The sequence below is a fragment of the Pleurodeles waltl genome, chromosome 3_2, assembly GCF_031143425.1.
Source record: "Pleurodeles waltl isolate 20211129_DDA chromosome 3_2, aPleWal1.hap1.20221129, whole genome shotgun sequence".
Taxonomy (NCBI): Eukaryota; Metazoa; Chordata; class Amphibia; order Caudata; family Salamandridae; genus Pleurodeles; species Pleurodeles waltl.
The window spans coordinates 40207609-40233417 of record NC_090441.1 but is presented as its reverse complement, the minus strand read 5'-3'; the positions used below and the strand labels follow the sequence as shown (position 1 = coordinate 40233417).

Here is a 25809-nt window from a genome sequence, read left to right as displayed (position 1 = left end):
AGGACACTGAGGTGAGTATTATGCTTCTCTCTACTGGCATAAAAACAGTAATCAATCCCAGAGTTAAACATCATGAACTGCATATCCCATGAACACTTATAACATCGCATGAGTTGGTCCACCAGTCCTTGAGGATTTTGATCTTCAATATCTAGCAACCAATTTGTGTTTCCCCTTTTTTTGCAAGTCTCTAATAAATAAATAATCTCAGTAAAACGTTCAACTCTATTTAAACTTGAAAAGCGCTTAATCCTTGTCCATTGGAATAACATCCTTGACTCCACATCAAGCCCTAAAGTGAAGGAACTGCCCTTTATCTTCTTTATTCATGTGTCTGTCCTGATCCGGAAAAAAAAAAAATCTGTAATTTAAACTGAACCATCACTATCGTAATGATCTTGATATTCCTTACACATTACCTTGTTTAAATAAAAAATTACTTAGGGTTGAATTGTACGGGCTTCCTTGTCATTAATGGAATTGAAAAGTTATTGATGCATTAGCTAGACTTTTTTTTTTATTCTGTGGCACTACTAGAGGCTTCGATTATGTGGCTTAGACATCACCATTAAATCCAATTCAATATAGGCTTGTAATAAAACGTTTTAAACATAGTGTCTAAGGACCAATCTGCTGCTCTCTTGATATCTTCAAGCCTAGAGCCCTTCAAGAATGTCATAGATGCTGTGGCTCCTCCAACCGAACAAGCACCAAATATACTAACATTAATGACTCCCTGTGCGCTAATACATTTAACCCACCTGGAAAGTGTAGCTGATGTCTCTGGTCTAAATGTTTTTTGTAATGTAATCAACAGTTGGCCGTTATAATCGGTGCACCACTCTCTAGTGCAGTCTTCATATCCTTTCAAACATCTGCCAACACACGGTTTAGGATTATCAAGAAAACTTGGATACGAGACAGATTTGGAAAAAGTATTTTTCCTTTTAGAAACCTGAAAAGAAACTTCTTATGGAATATATCCTCTGATAAGTCTAACTCGTGGGCAGCTGGCACTCTTATGTAAGATATCAAACAAAGCAACCTGTCGCTTTCTAGACAGGTCTGCGTTATACGCCCATCTTTCTATAAATCTTAACAATATAGTGACATTCCACAATACATTGTACTGTGGAGTAGGAGGCTTACTCATTCTAATTCCCTACATCAGTTTACATACCAGGAGATGCTCTCCCACCGGCTTTCTATCTATCTGATCATGTCCTACAGAAACGGCCGACCTAAAATAATTTGACAATCTATATGCCAGGCTGTCTACTGCTAACTGTGATGCGAAATTGGCTATGATGTGCACATCTGCCCCCACAGTATCAACACCCCTTCCAGGAAGCATAAAATTGTTTATGCATGGAAGCGGTCCTCAGTTGTGTAATGAAAAATACTGTTTGTTGCAAAATTCCTGGCACTTGACAACATTGCCTTATATTTTCCAAGCCATCAGTACCAGCTGACTTGATCTCAACGAACTGAGTTGATACCATGCTGGATCCCAAAAGGGCTCTGAAAACACTGGCAACATCTATAGTCGTAGCCAAGACTTCTTCAGTAGACTAGGGAACAACATTGCACTTTGCACATCAGGGTGACTAGAATGCGATCTGCCTCCTGCCTTCTCACTTGAGATGCAACTCGAGGATTCATGTCAAAATCAGAAAACTTGTACTGGAGTTCTCCACTCAAAACTTAAAGAAATGCATTGGTCGCTTTTGCTAACGTATCTGGTCTCCATCTAAAAAAACTGTGTCAGGTATGTATTCAGCCATAATGTCAAAAGTTCTGTCTTGCATACACCCCATATCTGATGCGTGTCTGATGCAGAAGGTCCACTAATTCATTCTTCCACCCAAAATGTACTCCGCCATCAATGATAACTTGAGTCGTATGCAAAAATGCCAAAAATCATTGCCTATCTTTGCAGCCGTGTGCCCTGTGTTATTGATGTATCTTGCTGAGAAGATGATGTCCATCTTCAATAGAATAGAACAATTGGCCTTTGGAGGGACAACCTTCTTACGGCAAAGGAACCTGCTAGCAGTTCCAAGTAGTTCATGTGCAGGGCTAGTTCTGCATTCGAGCAGTTACCTCATGTACTCTACATCTTGCTTCCCAGCTCCATCTGCTGGTGTCTACTTCTGTAACTACTTTGGCTGAAAACTGAAGATTGCTTTGCAGTTCCAGGCTTCTGTGTATTCTGTCCGCCATGCTAACTCTGCTCTAGCTTCTTCTGATAGCATTACCTGCTTTTTGTATGCAAGCACTTTCTTTACATGTTGAACTTTCGACCATTGAAGGGCCCAGTTATGCAGCGGGTCCAAGAATATCACCTGAATAGACAATGCCAAAATCCTAACGATGCACGCTAATTCTCTGAGGGACACTATTTGTCTGCTCAAGGCTACCTTCAGTTCTTTCTTGTTATCCCTCATCTTTTGTTTGTGTAGTTGCTATTGAGCCATGACCAAACTCACTTGGAACCTCAGAAACTCTATTGACTGTGTTCAAGTGAAAATTGACTTTGTCTCATTTATTACAAAACCTAACTCTTTCAAAAGGTGGATCATCCTTGCTAGAAGACTCAACACATGATTCTTCTCCATAGCGTTCAGTTATCCTATCATGTGCACTCCCTTTGTTCACAACCATTCTATCACTAGCCTTATGACCTTGGTGAAGCACCAAGGGGCTGAGGAAAGGCCAAAAGGCAGTACAAACAATTTGTGCCTGTGTTCTTACCATTAGAATTGTAGGAAGCACATGTGAAGGGAAAAGTAATGTGAGTTCTTAAAGTCCAGAAGGAACATCCAGTAGCTTTCTTTCATCAGGTCTATCACAATATGGATACCCTTCATATTGAAATGCCTGTACAGAATCCAGTAGTTAAATTGTTTGAGGCTCAATACCCACCTGCAAAAATGTTGCTGCAGTACCGTTGTGGATGTGGTGTAGATAGTGTTGTAGGCTGTTTGTTAAAAAAAAGTTCTTGTACTTCGGTGTCTATGAATCTGTGCTCTTGAAAAAACATTTTTTAATTGACTGAAAACACAAGGTTGTGTTAGGGTGCCTTGAAATTCCAATTTGAAACCTTGACCCATGTCTAAGACATCAGTCTTGTGTTATGTGATGCCAAATTGTGCACAAACTATCACACCCACACCCTGCACCCCCCCCCACCAAACAGCTTATGTAAATGGAATTATATTTAACTGCAAATCCAGTTAATACCGTGTTTAGGTAGTTTCCATGATAACATCCTCAACTGGAAAACTACAAATGCAAGATGTTGCCATGAGAGTAACATGAGAGAATTAGGGTCTTAAAAGCGTTTCATTTAGTTCATAATGATGTATGCCTCACTAGCCTGCCAGACTGAGACCGATGGCATTGCACATGCCTGGCTTGTTTACCTTTCTTACCATTTCTGTTACTTGTGACTACTCTTAACACTTTTTCCCCATCTCATTGCTCCTAGGGATCTTCCAGTACCTTAGTCTTGGACTTTGTTTCCTCTTACAGAGGACTGTTTCTTTTAGTTTAGTTTCCCCTTCGACTGTATGCATGATACCAAAATTATCTTCTGCCTACCAGTCTGACTCTGTGCTTATGTCTCAGAGACAGGCTGGCTTTCTCACTAGAGAACTGAACCTGATGGGCATGTGATGCTGAATGCTATGTTTCTATGCTGTATAGTTCGCACCGAATTCATTTTTTCTCCTCTGCCCTAAACTTTGGGAATAATTTCAACTACAAAACAAAACCTCTGCTTTCATTGGCTTGAACTCTCCTCTCCACTCCAGCATCAGTATCTGCAAGAGCAGTCTCAATTTGCATTCCATTTTGCTAAGACCTGATTAAGGGGCTGATTGATATGATGGCAATAAGGATACTCTGTTGCAACAGCGACGGAGTATCCTTACCACCAACATAATGGTCTGTCCGCCTGATTAAATTGCCAGCATATTACTCCATCTCCACTATGGTTACACCCCTCTGATGGCCTGTGTAAGGGGCATTGAAAACTGTCTAATGCTTTCCTCGCCGTGGGACATAACTGCGATGGCGAGGAGGGCATTTTTGTTTTCACAAAGAAAATCTCACTAATGTTGAAGAATGGCTAAGTAGTGTTGACTGAGCCGTATCAAACTTGAAGCATTTCTAGGAACCGCTGTCACAGTTCCTTTCAATGCTTAAGAAATGACTGCCGGTCTCACAGATATTTCTAAACTTGGTGGACAGAGAGTAATTCACTTTGTTGCCCTGACAGACTTCACCTCCACCTGCCAAAATGTAAATGATAGCCCCCAAAACCACCACCAAGAAGACAGAGTTATCACTTCGACATAGTCGGTACCACATGCACGGAGTGCTTCATGATCACTTACTCGCTTTCCTATATAGTTATTACTACGACTTATCCACGTATGTTACCACTGAGAGTAGTTCTGATTTCATAGTTAAGGCATGATTTAGAGATTGGATTACTTTGTTCCTATGTAATGGATATCCTGTTTGCCATATTACAAGTGCATTACATCCCATTGAATATTCCTCCAGGCATCAAATTGGATCTAGAAACTTTATAGCAGTACTCCTGTGGCGTATGGATTTATGTCGAGGCCATTCCACCTGGAAGGGACGAGTGGATTTGCATATAAGTGCCACCCATGTGCGCTAATGTTAGTTCATTTTTTCTGTACCTTCTGACTCCAATCTGGAGCTTCCCCTTAGTCTTCAAGACCAATTTTCATCAACATATGTATTGGAGTACAAAAATAAATGACACCCCTATGATGACAGGGTTCAGACAGTTTAGGAACTGTCAGAAACATATGTATGAGACAAACCCTTGCTAAGTGTGCGTTTGGTGCTAGGGGTCGGAGCATGGCTTCAGTAACTGGGATGTCTGCTCCCAGATAAATCAGAATACAATATGGGACCACAAGGCCAAACGTTAAGTTGCCAAACTTAAGGAGGCTTCACACCACAACTGACAGATGTTGAAAGAAAGGGCCCCTCGCCACCGCTCCTAAATTCATTACCACTGCAGATCATTGTCTCAATCAACGTTTTTGGGTAGGCCCAGGAAAAAGCATAAGAAATCAGAGGCAATCATTCCCTTACTGCCACTTTCATACACCAGTGAGAGTGCAGGTGGGTTAGCATGTCTCCCAGTCTCGCTTCCAATTTTCTTCTGAGCCAGTGAAGAACCTTTCCCGAAACTCTTTGGGCACTTGGGTGGAACAGTGTTTGGGTCCAACTGTTAATAGGCAGGTTGCTCATCACCATCATTCTACAATGGGTGACCCAGTCTTTCTAACACAACGTACAAAACTAGAGAGTTTGGTGGTACAGGTGTCCACCAGTAAAGTCAATTGAAATACCTTCCCTACCACCCCATCTTGATAGTGTGTCAAAACAAAATAGATGTTTGATGGCATGTGTAGCTGTAGGTACACATGCTCTGCATAATCTCACCATCTAGTGTTGGGCTTGGAGTGGTACAACTTGTTTTTCTTCAAAGAATCTTTTCAAGTCACTAGATCAAGTGACTCCTCCTCTCAGTAATAGGGTGCATGGGCATCGAGTCCTTTGTTGCATTGTTTTCTCTCTGCCGTTGGGTTCGAACATGTGTTCCTCTCGCCCCGAGATCTCGGCTCCCTACAGTGCTAAACCAGTTTCTCTCTGTCTCCCTTTCAGCAATGATATTGTTTTCAATCGCATTTGTTTCTCATATGGTAACCCTGGTTCAACTTTTACTCTCGGAACCGACTCTCCACCCTTCGGGACGTTCGCACCGCTCTTCATGCCTACATCTCACATAATGCACTTTGCTATGCTGCAGACCTGATGGAACGAACTCCGTTTTGATTTTACCCTCTGTCATTCAAAGTTCCCACACACTGATCAACACAAGGTGTGTAATTTGGGTTTCTCCTCTGACCACAACGAGCAAACCTGTGACGCCTGACGATCGCTTGGGTCTAAAAAGACGCTTCGCGACACAAGAGCCAGTCGACTCGAAACTGCCCTCTACTGCCGACACCTCTGCACCGACCAATAACTTTGGAGCAGATTTTTTTTTAAAAGACTGTTTCCACTCCAGCAGCTTCTGGACAGTCTTCTACCAGCCCTTCACCGCTGGAGCCAATTTTAGAAGTCGTGGACGTTGGACCAAACCAACTTCATATTCAAGAAGAAACAGGTCACATTTTAGCATCACCCCCTGTCCCTATAAAAAGAAAATTGACTTTCCAGGAGGCACTTGATACCTCTCCACCTCCAAACATATTCTACCAAGCAAGACACCATCTTTTCCTCAGCCTTCTCCTCCATCCTGTCAAACCTCTTTCTCCAGCTCCATCACCTCCAACAAACACAGGGTTTACACCACCAAGTTCACCCCACAAGAGACACAGGATTTAGGAGATGCACTAGATGACCCAGATTCCTAGAATACATATGATCCATATCCTATTACACCTAATGATCCAGAACTCTACCCAGCTAGACCATCACCACCTGAGGATTCCACCTCCTATTAGCAAGTCATAGCTAGGGCAGCCGCATTTCATAATGTGACAATGCACGCAGATCCTATTGAGGAAGATTTTTTATTTGACACCCTTGCAGCAACACATAAAGAAAGTCAATTCCTGCCAATGCTCCCTGGCATGCTGATGAGATCTTTAAGGAGCCAGTTTGAGCATGTATTATCATTATATTATCACTCCATGAGTGGATAAAAAAAAATATAAGGCTGTACCCACAGATCCTCTATCTATAAAGGCACAAATTCCTCCAGATTCGGTTGTTGCGTCAATAGCATGCAAAAGGGCCAATAGCCAATCTACAGGAGACACCCCCCCTCCTGATAAGAAAGTAAAAAATTAGATGCAGCAGGTAAAAGGCGCATTGCAAACGCACAGGCTCTACTAGCACACTATTCAGTACCTCCCTCAAGAGCATCAAAAAAAGGGGGGCTGAAATTGTAGCAGAAGGGCAATTCCATCATGTGTGCCTTAGATGCTGCTGATACAGCTGCACTCAACCTTAATACCAGCATAATTATTAGACCCCATGCTTGGCTCTGGGTTTAAGCCAGAGATTCAGCAGGCAGTCTTAAACATGCCCTTTGATAAGGAGCACCTCATTGGCCCACAAGTAGACACAACTTAGAAAAGCTGGAAAGAAAAAAAAAAAAAAAGATAATGAACCTGCTAAAGCAATGGGGGCCCTCTAAGCCAAAGCACAGTTTGGCACTTTTCGATGCCCAGGCTTCCCTAGAGGGTTTAGGTCACCCTTTATGGACCGGTCTTCCACACAGGCCAAAACATCCTCTCAATCTTACACATGAGGATTTTATAAAGGTTCCTACAGAGGACACAACAATAAAGGCAGAGGCAAGCCATCAACCTCTAAAGACTCCACCTCTTCTGCTAAACAATGACTCTCTCCAGCTTCCAATACCACACATCACTCCAGAAGGCGGAATAATTCAACTCTTTTACCAACAATGGTCAGACACCACCACGACCAATGGGTTCTTTCCATTATCCAAAATGGTTACTGTCCGGAGCTCATTTCCACTCCCCCAAACATTCCCCCTCGCAGTTACAAACTCTCACAAGATCATCTCACATTTCTCAAAGAGGAAGTGTAGTCTCTTCTCCTCAAAGAGGCCATAGAGCCACTGTCATTAAAGCATCAAGGCATGGGAGTATATTCCCTCTACTTTCATATTCCGAAAAAAGACGATCTCTCAGACCAATTCTGCATCTCAAACCCTTAAACCCATACATTCTGTCAGAGCATTTCCATATGGTCACTCTTTAAGGTGTCATCCCCCTTCTTCAACAAGGCGGTTTTATAACAGCGTTAGATCTAAAGGATGGATATTTTCACATTCCTATTTATCCAGCACACCGCAAATACCTCAGACTTGTAGTTGCAAGAAAACATTATCAGTCTAAGGTTTTACCTTTTGGGGTCACAACCGCTCCCAGAGTATTCACCAAATGTCTTGCAGTGGGTGGCGCACACCTCAGGAGCCAACACATTCATGTCTTCCCTTACTTGGACGACTGGCTTATCAAAGCCAGCATGCTTCAACAGTATCACCAGCAGACTCAGCTCACAATCAATCTCCTACACACTCTAGGATTCACAATCAATTACCTCAAATCACATCTTTAACCTCTCCAGATACAACCTTATCTGGGGGCGGTTCTCAAGACACAATTGGGCCCAGCGTTTCCCAGCTCAGCATGGGTGCAAGCCTTTCACTCAATCTCTCAACTAACAAAGAACCATTCATACACAATTAAAACATTTGTGCGCTTCCTAGGCATGATGGCATCCTGTATAGCCATCGTAACTCATACCAGACTTCAGATGCGTCCCCTTCAGCAATGTCTCTCTAATAGTGGTCTCAGGCACAGGGTCAATTGAAGGATCTAGTGTTGTTGGACCACCACATTCCTCACTCTCTGCAATGGTTGAACACTACCAACCTTATGAAAGGGCAGTCCTTACTAGACCCTGTACCTCAGGTCATTCTCACCACAGATACATCACACACAGGTTGGGGAGCTCATCTCCATAACCTCACAGTGCAAGGTCTTTAGGATATTACTCACCAGTCCTTACACATCAACCACTTGGAGCTTCAAGCAGTCTTCCTAGCAATGAAGGACTTTGCTTCCACACTTGCAGCACAAAGTAGTGCTAGTATGGACAGACAACATGACTGCTGTGTACTATCTTCACAAATAAGGTGGGGGGGGGGGGACACGTTCATTCCAGCTGTCCCATTTGGCACAACTGATATGAAAATGGGCAATTCATCACCATATTCACAAAGAAGCGTGGTATTTCCCAGGAACGGACAATCAGTTTGCAGACTGCTCAGCAGGATGCAGCAACAAGTCCACGAATGGGAACTCCTCCCTCAAGTCCTTCATCAGTACTTCCAAAAATGGGGGACACCTCGAACAGACCTCTTTGCCACAACTCAAAACACAAAATGACAAGACTTTGCATCCAGGTACCCTCAGTCCAAAGCTGGATGAGCTGGCCAGGGATATTTGCTTACGCCTTTCCGCCTCTCCCACACGTTCCGTTTCTACTTCAGAAACTCAGACAGTCTTCCTCCTTCATGATTCTTGTAGCACCCACAGGGGCGTGACAGCCATGGCTTACAACACTTCAGAAACTCTCACTAGTCCACACCAAAAGCTCCCCAACAGGCCCGACCTTCTAACACAAAATCAAGACCCCAATTCACTCAACCTAACAATATCGCTCCTGAGGTCATTAAATTTGGATACTTACAATTACCCCAAGAGTATATGGATATTCTTAAAGAGGCGTGTAGACCTACAACAAGACAATGTTAAGTGGAAACACTTTGTCTGCTATTGCCAAATAAAAAACATAGATCCTCTCAAGCCATCTGTTATCCACTGCATTTACAAAAAGCAAATTTAGCATAAAAGTCTCTTAGACTTCATTTAGCAACTATAGCTGCATATCTTCAAAACAGATGAAAGCTTAACATTGTTCTCGCAAGGCTCATGGGTCACCCTTTAAAACCACTTAATGCATGCCCCTTACAATTTCTCTCATGGAGATTAGCTTTTCTTGTGGCCATCACTTCCCTTAGAGCTCAGTGTCAGTGAGCTCCAGACTTTAACATTGGAAGAACCATTCTTCCAGATTCACAAAGATAAAGTTGTTCTCAGAACTAGCCCTAAATTTCTCCCAAAGGTTCTTTCACTATTCCACATCAACCAAAAAATTGAACTACCAGTTTTCCTTCCCCAACCAGATTGTGGCGCAAACGGCTCTGCACTCCTATGATGTTAAAAGAGCCCTGATGCATTACATAGATAGAACCAAAGAGTTCAGAAAAACTAATCAACTTTTTGTGGCTTTTTCAATACCCCACTAAGGAAACCCTATATCAAAAACAGGCATAGCTAGGTGGATAGTTAGATGCATTCAAACTTACTATGCAAAAGCAAAACACCAGTAACCTGTCACCCCTAGAGCACACTCCACTAGAAAGAAGGGTGCTTCAATGGCATTCATAGGAATCATACCTATAGCAGATATTTGTAAAGCAGCTACAGGTCTACATCACATACCTTTAACAAATACTGTTGTATAGACGTATTCATACACCAACAAGCTAATTTTGGCCAAGCAGTACTTAACACACTTTTTCAAACAATTGCAACTCCTGCACACTAGCTGCCGCTTTAGGTCAAACTGATCAAAACAAGGCCTCTCAATGGAGTTCCTCTTTCATTTGTCACACTTTCACACTTGGCAGCCATGTCCCCTTCAGTAAAGTCCATTGTACAAGCTGATTTCAAAAGTACTTCTTATCTGAAGGTTTGGCATTGTAAGGGAAAATATTGGTAACCATGGCTGCTGTGGATACCATATGGAATAGTTCCTAACCATCTTGTGGTTGCTTTTTCTATCTAGATGATGTGGTGCATTACAAGCTTGGTGCATTACAAGCTTGAAGCTGCTGACTTTTTTTTTAACTTCTTTTTATTGAGTTTTTATTAGGATCCACCAGGAAAACAAAAAGGAAAAATACATTGCAATTCCAAACTTTGTCTTGAATAACTTCCCCAATGGTTCCCAGTGAGAGAGCTCCAAACAGATACAACGAGACTAGGTAGCTATGCAAATTCATTCAATAGGTGATTTAACCAAGAGCAGATTTACCCATGATTGTCTAAAAAGAATTCGCCCCAGAACGAGGAAAACTTTTTACCACTTCCTATTCTGCTAGCATATCTCATTTCCTGATATCTGACTTGCATCATTTTGCTCTGCCATTCTTGAGGGGTGGGAGAAAATTCAGATCGCCAGTTTCTTAACAAGAGAGATCTGGCAACCACAGTGGTGATAAAAACGAGTTTCTCCCACCTGGGAGGGAGCCTTGCCTTGGGGTCGAATCCTAAGCATATCAACCGGATACTGGGAGTTAGGGGGCGTGGCCAAGATGGCTGCCGGAGCGGACGCCTGAATAAGGAGCTCTGCTCACAGCCCACCAAGTAGCAACAATCCTGCTCCCTGCCGTGCCTGTTGCTGACAACCACCCCGCAAGAAGGCTCCCCCTCCCCCTTATGGGGGCAACCATGAAGAGTCTGGGTCCGCGGGGCCCGGTCCTTGGGTGAGTCGCCAGGGACCTGCGGCCGTCGGATCCTGCTGCCCGAGCCAGGAGTTGAGCGGTCTTACACGGATCCTCCCCTGGGCCTTTCTAGCCGCGATAGGGGGGGATGCCCGGGCCTCCTTGCGGCGGTCGCTGGGGTCGTCCCCGCTGGGGGAGGTGCGCCGTGAACCAATCTCGCCCAAACCAATCTCGGTGCGCAGTCCGGGAGGAGCCACAACCAGGGTACACCATGGTCAAGCCAAAACACCCCAAACCGGGGACTCACATGGATGGCGACTGCCCCCCATCTGCAAGTCACCCAGATCCACAATCAGCAACACTCCTCCAACTGAGCGAAACACTGCACACACATTCTCTACAGTTTGACAAAATCATGCAAGCAATAATGAACACCAAATCCTCATTAAAAGGGAAAATTGATGCTGCGGTACTGGAAGTCTCATTACTCCGCGCTGACCATCGCAAACTAACAGATAGGGTACACAACACAGAATCAACGCTAAAAACTGTCCAACCCGAAGTGGCAGGCATGAGGACCAAAATCCAACAAATGGAAACGGAACTAGCGCAATTGCAGCGCAGGGCCAAGGAAGCGCAGGGTCGCTCAAGACGTAACAACATCAGATTCCTCAGCATCCCTGAACGCACAGAGTCACCTAAAGCTGAGGAATTCTTAGAGAAATGGCTGAAAGACATAATGAAAATACAGGACATCACCAAAGCTCTAGTGATAGAGAGAGCTCACAGAATCCCTGGCAGACCCCCGCGGCCCGGAGCACCACCTCATCCTTTGATAGCGCGGTTCCTAAACTACAGAGACAGAGACTCAGCCCTCCAACACTTCAGAACCTCAGACCCAATCACCCTGGAAAACAGCAATGTAACAGCCTATCCAGACTACACGATGGAGGTGCAATGTAAAAGAGCATCATACGTCAAGATCAAACAATTACTGCGTGAACACAGTATCACCTATTCACTCATGTTCCTAGCCTGCCTTCGTATAATTATCGACGAAAAAACTCTAATGTTTCCCACATCCGAAGACGCATGGACATGGATTCATGCCAAAGGCCTAGTCGACTCATCTAAACAAGACGCAACAAACGAAGAATGGACCACCTCCAGCTCCAGAAGGAAGAATAAGTCAAAAGCAACGACACGCCAAACAGTCACAAATGGCAGCAGATCAAGCACAAATCCTAAAGGAAACCAGCACATTCACTGGATCATTACCAGACCCCAGGAGCGAAGCAGACCTTGATGACGTCGGCTCGCCAGGAAGTGTAGCCAGCCTATTCCCCTCCCCCCTTCTGGTTGGCCCCGAGCTCACTCCGCGTCTGGCAGACAAACTCTAAGCGCCCGGGGCGGGCGCCCCTCGCGAACCCCCAGATGCTGAGGTACTTGATGCTGGGGTCCCTCCCCCTCCGTAGTCGCACATGGCAGATCGCGACTGCTCCGCGTTGGGGACCGCCCAGTTGTTGTTTCAGAAGACCCCAGCTCACTGCTGCTGGGTAGCACGTCCACTCACAGGATCACGCAGGGAAAGAAACATCCTGGAGGTGGGCCAACTAGGTGCCCGGCCTCAATCAACCCACGTCCCCCACCACCTGAAAGGTACCCGAATGGAACTGAACAACTTAGACTCTAGTTTAGGCACCGGTTGTGCCACCCTGTTTGAAATCGGGCTCTTCCCGAAATATCCTTTTTTGTTGACTCTTTTCCCTTCTCTTTCTTTTCTATCTTGTGGACTATCCCCCTCTCTCAGGGTCGTTGTGGCTTCACTGTGGGGCTCAGCGCATGCGGATGGGTCGGGTGGGGTGCGCGCATGGCGGGTGGCAGAGGGTGGCAATCGTAACTGGAGCAAGGATCTTTGGTTTGAGTTATTTGGATCCTCACTACACCACTCAATACAACACATAAAGAACCGATATACAACATAATAACCTGGAATGTGAAGGGTATGGCTAGAATAACCAAACGCAATAGGATATATGCTTTTTCTAAAACGCCATCACATTCACATAGCCATTCTACAAGAAACACACATCACTCCAGAAGATATTACACGACTAGAAAGGAGATGGGCGGGATGGGTTTATGGCTCTGGAATCTCATCTTTCGCCAGAGAGGTATTGATCTGGATAGCACCAGGGGTCCCTACACAGTACAAGCCAACATAACAGACAAAGAAGGCAGGTTCATACAATTAGTCGGCCTGCTCGATTGGGAAACGCTAGTGATCAATGGGCTATACGTCCTGAATGTTAGACAGGGCGAATTCCTACAAAAAACGATCTCACAATTATCAAATGATTTAACTATACCCAGCATTTGGGGCGGGGACATGAACTGCGTCCCGCAAATAGATATGGATAGATCACACCCTCCCATGGTGGCCGCCCCAGTAGTGAAAAATTCACTGATGCTACAATCATGGATGTCAGACCTCCGCCTGATAGATACATGGAAACACCTACACCCTCACGACAAGGAATACTCCTATCACTCCCCAGTACATCTATTGCATACCCAGATTGACCTAATACTCACTTCACAAGACTTAACACATAGAATCACGGGCGCGGAATACACAGCCAGGATAATATCGGATCATTGTCCACTCATTGTTCATATTAGATGGGGTAGACCGTGAGCATGTATCCCAACCTGGCGTCTTCAAACCTGGCTATTACAGGACCCCCCGTTCAGAAAAGAAATAGCTACACACATCTCTTCTTACTTCACCCAAAATGCTGGGACAACGAGCTCCAGAGCAAATGAGTGGGATGCACACAAGGTAGTCATAAGGGGGGTATGCATATCCACGACAGTGGGAGTACGACAAACACTGACACAAGAGCTCCGCAAGTTGGAACAAGAAGTTCACACCTTAGAGTTCAAATTTGCAGAGGGCACAACCAAACACGCAGAGCTCTCCAGAATACGTACTCAATGGAACGAGGCAGATAGACGACTCAGGCACTTTGATTATCACCATTACATGGCCCGTACACGTGCGGAGGGGGACAGATCAGGTGAACTCCTGGCATGGCTATTAAGTAACGAATGCCGGAACTGCCCCATAGGAGCCATCCGCCTTGACACAGGTTTAATAGTAAACACTCAAGTACAAGTAAACAGGGCCTTCAGAGAGTATTACTGCACATTATACAAAGCTCCACCCCTTCCCTCTGCAGAACAACAAAGCAAGTTCTTTAACGGCATTAGTTTAAACCACCTAACTGCCACACAGGTGGCAGACCTAGATAGACCGATAGATCTCGCAGAAATACAACGAGCCCTACAACAATTAACACACGGCAAAGCACCCGGTAGTGATGGCATACCCATTGAATATTACAGCACATTCCCAGCTCAAATATTAACCCCATACCTAGCAATGTTAACTGAGGCCCTAAATCGTGGTCAATTACCCGATACTTGCCGCGAGGCGCTGATAGCAGTACTGCCTAAAACGGGTCGTGACCCATTAGATTTTCTCTCATATAGACCATTATCGCTGTTGAATACAGACTGCAAATTACTCTGTAAAATCTTAGCCAACCGCTTGCTCCCATGGGTATCGGAACTGGTCCACCAAGACCAGTCCGGCTTTATACCAGGCCGCAACACCTTCAGTAATATACTGAATTTTTTACGCCTAATGGCAAACACCCCAGAGGGCAACTATCACCAGGTAGCTGTGTCACTAGATATAGAAAAAGCGTTTGACACCCTAGGATGGCCATTCCTGACAGAAACCCTACGCCGCATGGGCTTCGGACGGACATATATTGACTGGGTAAAGGTACTCTACGCTAGCCCAACGGCGAGGGTCAAGACAGGCGACATGATTTCCGAACCGTTCAACATAGAAAGAGGCACCAGCCAGGGTTGTCCATTATCTCCACTCTTATTCGCTCTAGCCATTGAGCCGTTAGCCGCTCGACTCCGGGCACTGGCCCCATTATCGGGCGTCTGCGACGGTCACATACACCGGATAGCGTCCCTGTACGCAGACGATGCACTAATCTTTCTCCGTAATCACAGAGAGTCCCTACCCGACTTGCTGAGGCTGTTGCATCGATTCGGCATGGTGGCCGGGCTGAGGGTGAACTGGTCAAAATAATGCATATTCCCCATGCGTCCGGTTCCGGAAGCACACCGGCTGACTTCTAACCCGGGCGACCTGAAATGGTGTTACACAACTTTTAAATACCTGGGAATAAATGTGTATCATGATGCCCGGGACCTTAGGGATGGCAACCTTGGTCAAGTGATCAGATCCATTAGGGGTTCTTTGCCCTTTTGGTGCTCCCTCCTACTCTCGCCCATGGGCAGAGTAGCCATAGCAAAGATGATAATATTACCACACCTTTTTTATGGCCCTCCCATTGATACTACCCGCCTCCTTTTTCAAACCCCTGATTAGCTTACTGACCGCTCTAATTTGGGGCAGCGGACGGCGGCGCGTAGCGTTATCCAAAATACATCAACCACTTACACTGGGTGGATTAGGTGCTCCCAGATTTGAATTATATTATGCATCTGCCCAATTGCAATGGATATCTAACTGACTCGGAAACCCCACCAGCACAGAAACACAGATGATTCTCTCTGATCTTGGTAATACTGAGGTACTGCACTTCCTCATGAATCGCGATTGCCCTAAATATTAGCAGAATATCCTATTGAACACTGCGTTTGGGGTCTGGGGCCGATTTTCACTAGCGGGTGATAAAAATCTGCAGTATTCCCCCAAGATCCCACTTCTGGCCATTCCGAAACTTGCTAAAATAGCAACCAAGGTTGGCTTAAATGCATGGCACGATAAGGGCATACAAACAGTCGGCGACATATACAACGAAGGACAGCTCCTAACATATGAGACACTGGCCGACAAATATAACCTGGGACAAAGTAGTTTTATAGCTTTTGGAGCAGTGAGACAAGTGGTGCGATCTCATTGGAAATGCGGAAATTCAGAACCAAATGTGTCCCCCACACTCCATGACTTGTTAGAAAACATAGTCTCCCCAATAAAGGTATCGAGAACATATAGAATCCTAACCTCTCACATCGAACACAGACAGGAACAAGCTAAAAACAGATGGGATAATGTGCTATCAGAACCACTCTCGCAAAACGCATGGAGTCAAGCTATGGAAATGATTCACGTAGTATCACGTAACCCTCGTTTCCGCTACACCCAGTTCAATTACTTACACCAAACAGATCTATCACCACACCGCATAGCATGTAGGTTCCCCTATTCACCACAGTCGTGCCTTAGATGCGGTACCACAGAGGCCACATTCTTCCACATGACATGGGACTGCCCCCCCAATCCGACACGCATGGAACGACATAATAAATTTACTAGTCGAGTGGACAGATATTTCACTTTCTCCCACACCCGAATTATGCTTACTGGGAATATGTGTGAATCCCCAAAAATGGAAACAAACAGATGTATAGCCCTAGCGCTGGTGATGTATAGACGTCTCATAGCTATGCACTGGAAAGCTCCTGGTGCCCCGGGTGCTGACCAATGGCGAGCTGAGCTGTTGCACTGGGCCAGGGCTGAGGCGCAGGCGCTGCAGCTCCTTTTTGAAAAAGGGATCCCGGTCAAGGGCCTGGACACCTGGGACTCCTTCGTGATAGCCATAGAAAGTAAAGATGACAAGCGACCTCCCTGAATATATTACTTACCAGGCTATGCCTGGTGTTCAAAAGTTGCATGTAACACACCAGCACACTCAGACAACCCCACAAATACAATAAGCTATAAACCAGCATAAACAATTGTGACATGGTCACTTGTGGACGCCTAGTCATTTCGCACAAAAATCACAGGGGTTCACTGGCAGTGAACTAAACAAAGGAGAGACAGTACATGGACACATTGTTTGCCTTGATCGGGCCCACTGCCACGGCCCTCTCCTCTACCCGGGGGGGTTGCCCCTCCCTCGGCAAACCCCCCCCCACCCCCTAGAGGTTGGATCCCTGGGCTCACCCCGACTCACTTCCAGGCTAGGTGGCTTGGATCGCTCGGCTTGGGCTCAGAGGCAGGTGCATTAGACCATGTGTGGCTTGCTGCGCCCCCGTCCCCCCTCCCCTCCCCGGCCCTCCCCATACCCCCTCTACCCGTGCGTGCTCGGCCTGATCTTGATCCTACTTTCGTTTTCTTCTTCTTTACCCACAATCTCTCGTTTAATTGTTTATTTTTTCGCATGATATGCTAATTTTGTGCTCCAACTGTACATTATCCCTTCAACCTCTTCTCTCATGTGCGCGTGGGCTCTCCTGTAGCCGCGCGTGTATGGGCGGTGGGGATTCTGTACGGGAATAGCAAATGTAGCAACCAAAGGAAATTTGTATTACCCCTCACCCTGGAGCACAATTGTAACTGTTTTTATCCTTTTTCTGCCTGGCGTGTTGGTTGAGATAACAATAAAAATATATTTTTTTAAAAAACGGATATTCTGAGTTATAATAACCTGAGCCATAGTTGTTAGCATCTTGAATATTCCATCTCAGTATTCCTGTATACATCGACATGTCCCAATCACATGTATCCAACCCACCACCCCTACTGCTTTATAGCGAAAACAGAGATCAGGACAGCTGGGCACCGCACGGGATAAGGCTTGCGGGGTTCGATATAATAGCATTTACTAAAAAATATCATTCTATGCCAGTTCGCACCTCTGAGAACTGAGAAATTTAAATTATTAATTTTCTTTGTGCCTTTGCCCCAAGATCGACCTTATCCCTGTCTAGCAATAGCCTTCTCCACGCCCCCGCACTCCTTATCCCAGGTGGATCCACCAATTCAGAGACTAATGCCTGGGTATTAATGATTAAATGAAAGTATTATAGGATCCCACCAGAAGAAAATCATTTTTAACAACCATCTGGATATTTAAGGGAGTTTCCCAGTTGTCATTCATGCGAAAATCCCCGATTTTACTAAATCCTGCATGCCTCCACCTCCTTACTAAGTCTGCATTGAGCTGAGTGCCAGAGCGTAGCGTGAACTGTGTAAGAGGGGTGCTGAGATGCAAATATGGGATTGAATATTTTCTAAAAAAAAGATTTTCTCTTAAAGAGCCATTTAAGAATCTTATAGCAAACTTTTTGGGGAGATTTCTCAAAAAGTGCTGGATTCCAAATATCGTGCTCCCTACATATTAACTCATGAAAGTCAATAGAGAATGTACAACTTACAGATTGAGCTGCTTTAAAACTAGTGATATAATGCGCCAAAAAGGCAAAGTAATACTCTTTAAAATTGGGCAAAGCTAACCCCCCTTTTCTTTATCCGCATATAATGTGCTTAATGCAGCTCGAGCCTTCTGATTTTGCCAAATAAATGGGCGAAACATAGACTCCAGTTTTAAAAAAAAGTTTTGTGTTAAAACACACGGGATGGCCGAGAACAGAAAGTTAAATAATGGTAAAACTGACATTTTGATCAATGCAATTCGACCTAATATAGAAAGGGGGAGATACCCCCATCGGGCAAGCAAAGCCTGAGTTTTCAAGAGCAATGGGGCATAATTAAGGTCATACAGGTCTCCTATATTGGCTGAAAAATAAATCCCAAGGTATCTCTTTGGCCTAGTATTCACACAATGTCTTAATTGGGGGAGCAGATTAATAGAAGAGGAGACACACAGAATAATATCAGTCTTACTCATATTAATCTTGTAGCCACCAATTTGCTCAAATTCGGCAAAAACATTAAAAGCTGCTTCCTGGGAAGTACGTTCTTCATCTAAAAACATAATGATATCGTCAGCATAGAGTTTAATCTTCCCCATTGACTTTAGAGGGGGTTGAATCTGATTATTTTGTCTGATTTTAATGGCTAAGGGCTCAATGAAGAGAGCAAAAAGTATAGGAAATAAAGGGCAACCCTACAAAGTCCCCCGTTGTACTTGAAGATGATCAACACACGTAGAATTAATAATAATATTAGCTTCAGAGTTTGAATACAACCTTTGAATTAGTGCAGAGACCTGAGAGGGCACCTTAAGCTAGACAATACTGCGAAGAGTGTATCCCATACAACCAAATCAAATGCTTTTTCTGCATCTAATAAAAGAATGATGGCAGAAATGTTATTAGAGACGCAGCTAAAAAAAAATAATGCGTATTAGTTACAAGTTGCCGACCAGCTATGAACCCGCTTTGATCGGGATGCACCAGTTTACTGACGGCCCCGTTGAGCCTATTAGCCAAAAGTTTCGTAATAATTTTAGAATCTGTATTTAGCAAAGAGATTGGACGATATGCATTAGGATCTTCCCTGTCCTTATTCTTTTTGGGAAAACTGACCACATTCCCTGAGTGCCAAGAATTGGGAATCTGTTCGCCCCTAAGTAAGCCATTAATTAAAGACAAAAAATCTTCAATGAATGCTTTAATAAAAGCTTCATAAAATTCAGCCGGAAAGCCATCCGGTCCACAAGCCTTCCCCGTAGGATGGTTCTTGACAACCTCAAGGAGTTCTAACTTCGTGAACGGCTGTATTAGAACATTGCTGTCTTTTTCTGTAAGACTGGGAATATCCAGTTTCCCCAAGAATTCCTTAATAGACCTAAGGTCAATATCCGGAGTATGGCTGTAAATTCGCCTATAATGCTCTAGCATAATTTCATCCACAACTCTGGGGTCAGTGTGTCTAACCCCAGTGATAGGGCATCTCAAGGCATGTATGATATTACCAGCAATTCGATGCCGAGCCTGCCATGCTAAAAATTTGCCTGTGAAATTACTCTCTTCATATACCTTTTGTTTATTAGTCTGATATCCTATATCGACCTTCTTGAGAAAATTGTTGGCCAGTGCCTTTTTAGCTAATTCAAAAGACTGTCTATTATTTTCCAAAGGGGCATGTAGATAAGCAATTAAACACCTTTGCACTACCTCTTCCAGAGCCCTGGTTTGTTGTCTCTGAGAAGATTTGTCTGCTGCCTCCTTGGCGATTACCAAGCCCCTGAAAAAGGCCTTAAACGAATCCCAGATTATAGCCGTAGTTGAAGATCCCTGATTACGTTTGAAAAATTCACTTATTTCATCCTTAGAAATCTGCACCCATCCCTCATCTTGAAGAAGCTGCTGGTTAAAGTCCCACCTTCTAGTCTGAAACTTTGGGACTTCCGAATAAAGAGACACTTTCACCACCAGTTAGGCATGGTCAGATAAGCCAGAGTGCCGCACCGACTGAGTCTTGAAGCACAATGTTTTAGATATCAGAAATAAATCAATGCGAGAGGCGCTTTTGAACCGGGTTGAGATGCATGTATACTCTCTTGTTGGGGGCATTCATTCTCCAAGGATCACAAAGCATCAATACTTTGACTTAGTCTTTAAAAATTTTGGCATCTCTAGGCTTATGTTGTGGTATCCAAAATTGGATCCTGGAGAAAGTTAAAATCCCCTCCAATTATAATTTTACCTGATAATTGCAAAAGGGACTGAAACAATCCTACATAACGAACTGGATCATCTAGCAGGGGTGCATAAAAGCTAACAAAGACAGATCTTTCTTTGGCAATTAAACAGTGCACCCAGCACCATCGACCTTCGGGATCACAAAGAAAGTCAAGTGGCCGTGCATTGAGGCATCTAGCTAGAAAGACCGCAACGCCTCTATGGGCTGCTGATGCTGCGGCAACCACCTTGAAATTGGCCATCTTTTTAAACATGTGGAAGCCCGCAACTTTTTTAACTGGGATATGAGTTTCCTGTAAAAGAATAACTGAGGGATTTAGGGCAGCTACCCTTTCTTCAGTTACAGACCTTTTCCTCCGATTATTTAACCCGTTGACATTCCAGGAAACTATTCCATTGAGTTCTCATAAAAGATCGCTGAGGAAATAAATGATATAAACCTGGTCTAGTTAGCAACACCCCCTCTATAACCTTAACCATTCTGAAATACACGTAGCTACTATTTAGTGTGGAAAACCCGGATCCTGCACCCCTTACAAACCCTCCCAACACCCACCCCTAACCCACCCCAACCCTTGGGAGGCCGAAACCTGGGGCCCTCCCCTCTGAGCAATCCGGGGCCACCCCCCACCCCAAACCCCATCCTTCTTTAATCGGGTGCCTTTGCATGGCACCTTACACCATAGACTCAATTGGACTGGAATAAAAGTACCATAAAGACGCATTGATATACACTCCTATGGAATCCATCTTTCTGAAGCAGCGTTTCCCCTCCCAGTGCAAAGTCTATCCTCCTTCCCCCCTCTCCTAATCATACTCCTCCCTCCACCCCCTACCCCCTCCCTCTGCCCCAACTGCTTCTGAATTGAATGCAACAAAGTCTTAGCAGCATCAACTGTATGAATTAAATTAGAATGTCCCTGAAAAAAACACTTTAAATTTAGATTGCTGTACAAGTCCTGCCGGAGCACCGGCTTTTTGGAACGCCGGAATCATCCCTTTCAATTCTCTCCTCCGATGTGCAGCCGCCACAGACATATCTGGAAAAAATTTAAGCCGAAATCGCCAGGGACCTGATGTACTTTATTCTTAATTGCTTGTTGAAGAATGCGTTCCTTGACACGAAAATCACAAAAATTAACAAGGATAGTTCGAGGATACTTTGCATGAGGTGGCTGTACTGCGGAAACCCGATGGGCCCGCATGATGGTAAGATCCAAATGTTTATCCACTGGTTCTGAGAGAACATGCTGCAGGATTAAGTCCGAGGTTAAGCTTGTGACAGTCTGTCCATTTTCGCGCCCTTCAGGGATTCTTGTAAATCTCAAGTTTGATCTGCGTGAATGATTCTCAGCATCATCTAGTCGGATCTGTAAGTCTAACAAATCTGCTTGACATTTTGCCACTGACGGCTCCACAGAGATGCGAGCATACTCCAGGTCAGATACTCGCTGTTCAACCTCCTTAATACGCAAGTTAAGTTGCTGTATATTACTCGAAATTAGATTCAATTGCAATTCCGTTCTCTGATTAGCCTCGTTCTGCGAAATTTTCAAAGCTTTTAACTCAGATAAGATCTGACGGAGCAAATTTTCTGAAAGGATATCGGAGCTTGCCTTGTCTCTGGGTGCATGAGTAAACAAACCCACTTCAAAGTTCGGCTGATCTGGGGCCGATTCAGAGGGCCCATTAATGGGGGAGTTTTGGGGGGAGGTGGCTGTAGTGCTTATTGCTGACAGAGATATTGACTCGCAGGACTCGCGGGAAAGATCAAGTAGGGAGCTGTTTGCCTGAGGAGCAGAGGCAGAGTCACCAGTCAATGCAGGAGCACCGCCCTTTTGGCCCTTCACCAATCCACCAAACAGAGGATAGAGTAGTTTGGAGCCTGCACCCATATCCAAAGCCCGGCAGTGAGAAGCTTTGGCGTTACAGCTCAGGGCTGATTGATTCAGAGGTGGGCTAACCTTATTCATTGACTGCAAATTTAAATCCAAGTCCAAGTCCGGGCTCCTAGCTTCTGCCAGCGGAGAGCCAAAACCAGCATTCTGCGAGCTAGTCATAGAGGGCGGTAAGCTGTGAGGAGAAGTATCCCTGAGAGCTAAGTCGATAGTCGGTGGAGGGACGGTATTTGAAGACAAATCCATATTCAGGTGATTGTCGGATGGGGCTGGGTGCCTTGGTTTAGCAGTGCGTGCAGCTTTAGGAGCCCTCAAGGCAGGGCGTCCTTTTCCCTGAGGATAGTGCGGAGATCGGGGCATTATACAGCGCTGCTCCTTGCCCTTACAAGCGACATGCAGCCCTCTTCCTCTCCCCAACCGCGCAGCAGGCTTCTGAAAAAGAGAACTGGCCAAGTGCCAATTTGCGGTCAAAAAAAAGTTTTTGCGGGGGGCAATGTCCTTTTAACCAACCGCTTTCCAACACTCACAATGTGTAAATGTGCAAAAAGATGTAGAAAAGTGTACTGCACCAGCACCAGATAGAGCTCGCAGCAGAGTAACTTATTTCATGTTCAGTTCCCTCAGTAAAAGAGTATTGCAGTCCATAGCCCCCACCTCACCTCCGTTTCCAGTCCTCCTCTCCTGAGGGCGGAACTCCAAACGTGCAGTGCCAGACCTCCTGTGACCGCTTTAGAACTGAAAGCGACAGCCAGAAGAATCCAAGGGAGAGTTTTCAAATCCCCACCAAGCGGCGAAAAGTAGGGGGGAGAGGAATCCGAACTGTCCGCGTTTCAGTAATGCGGCGCCGCCATAGACGTGTCTGCCTTCAAGCACGTGTCCTTCATGAGCCGGTGTTCAGCCGCGGAGCATGACGGGAGCTCCTACGTGGCCCGGCTGTGCAGCTCCTGACTTCTAAATGGAATGCCGTTTTACAATATCTGCTCTATGTAGTCTATGTGCCCACCTTGCGTACATCGTCCTAGCAGCTTTCTCCACCCTCAGTCGCCCTGTCTCTTCCCACCCTTCCTCCTGCTGCTCCTCGATGGTGCAACAGCCCTGTGATAATTTGGATAGTGTCCTGCTGCACCTCCCTGAGCCTCCCCCATCTTTAGATGTCTTCTACTAGTCAGCCTCTGTGCTGCCTGTTGTGAGACATATGGTCAGATACAGAGGGCTTGGAGTCCACCTGTTGTTTTTCATTGGTTAGCTTCATTATCACTCTCATTTGCTTGTTTCCTATTTATTAGCTTCCACTTCTTATGTTGTCATGACCCTGGAACATGTATGTATTATGTCCTTCCACTGCTACATTTTCGGGTGCTACTTTTTGTTTTGTTTAAGTACTGCATGAGAGTGAATATTTTTTTCCAGCTGTCTTCCTAATGTACTTCTCTTCTACTCTCAATTGTGCTCTCTCTCACTAGTGTGCTTCTCCCCACCCCCTCTGTGATGTGCTTGCGTGCTCTCCCATCCATATTGTATTTCTCACTTATGTGGTTCTACTCCATCCCAGCGCCACATTGACCCCCCTTCCCTGCTTGCAGCCCCCCACGTGCCATCTTTGTTGCTTCTCTCACCCGCGCCCTCTGTTGGATTGGCAAATAAAAAACAAGCATTTGCAATGCAACGGGTCTCGCGTTTGCTCATGTTAGAGCAGATCGTGTTGTAAACTCCTAACCCGACTTTTCATCTATCGGCAAAAATGCTTTTATGTACGTAACCCGAAAAAGTGAAAATAACTGTGTAAAGCGCTAGACTCCTGCCAAGCGAAATCGCGCTAGGAAAATAGAGAAAAAGTATTCCACGATCGGACAGAAAACAGCGAGCCTCGCATGTTTTCTGTACTTGGTCGCTGCGCTCGAGGAGGGCTAACCACCGGAAAAGGCATGACATGTGCATGCCTTCCACTAATGAAAGCAAGCAGATTTTACTAGGCAAGCCCACGAACCAATCAAACACACTGACGTGACGTCGACAGGGCTCCGAGCCCTTTTCTAATAACTAAAGCGTCTCGCTGCGATACGCATGCGCGAGCGCATGCAACGCAGGTTCGACCCTAAAAAGGGGGTCATTTTGACCCTGGCAGTCTTCTGACCACTAGGGAAAATATGGTGGTCCCACAGTCCCACCTGAAACAGGCTGCATATGAATTCCTTCCCTGTCACCAGTAGATTGCTACCTCCCCCTCCCCCAGCAAGCATAAGACCCCCCCCCTACCCTCCCAGCCACACTGCACCCCACCCCCCTTCTGACATAGCACCCCCCTCCCCGAATACATGCACACAGACACCCACACGCACCACGCATTGTCGCGTGGGCTCTCATTATTCTAAATGAGACTACTGGATTTCTAGGTAGCAGGATCGATAACGGTGTGGGGGACTGAGTCTGACCCACGTGTAAAGAACTCTGTCACCCTAAATCCGGTTTTTGCTCCGGCTAACTAGCAGTGCCTCATTTCTCCCATGTGGAAGGAATGATTTGGCAGCCGAGCGCATGACATCTTTGGAACTTCTCAGGGAAGTCGTGGTTACTCAGATCCAAACCAACTCTCTTATTTCCAATATGATCTCATATACAAATGACAAAGACAGTATAAGTTTTATATAATGTTTTAGATATTAAGGCGTGAGCCGCAATAACCAGAACGATACAACACAGTAGGATTGTGATAGTTACCAGGAGAGTAAAACATAAAAACAAAGCTATCATATTGTCAAACAGTTTGTACTCTCCCTCTGCTTGTTCTATCTAGAGCACAGCATGTTAAGCTTCTAGCTTGCCTATTAGAATCACTATGGGGATATCAGCCCTCATACCTGAGCAAAGACCTGTGATCTTGGTTCAGCATCTGCAACGAGGCAGTCAGCGTCAAGTTGTGGTTCCCTGGTCGGAATCTCCCTCTTGCGTGTACTGGGACAAGGAAGTGATTTTATAACTAACATGTCAGCGAGATCACAAAATGTCCCTACGCAGGAATGCCGAGTCTAAACTCTTACCACGTCTATCGGCAATGTACCAGACTGTATCCTTGACTGAAGCACAGAGTAAATATGTTATGGAGAACTCTAGTGCAGAGTAGGCAAAACAGTGTGATATGAATAAAAAACAACACCGTAGAACTGGCTATTAGAAAAATAACAGTACGAAGCCTAATAAAAAGCATGTAGAGCAAAGTGCACAGAGGCTCTAAGCTAT

General features: G+C 45.2%; 1 protein-coding gene across 2 annotated transcripts in view; it reads left to right on the top strand.

Annotated features, from left to right (window-relative positions):
* The window catches only part of ZZEF1 (zinc finger ZZ-type and EF-hand domain containing 1), a 1404152-nt gene that overhangs the window by 257649 nt on the left and 1120694 nt on the right, over nucleotides 1–25809 (top strand). The gene's annotated exons all lie outside the window — the stretch shown is intronic.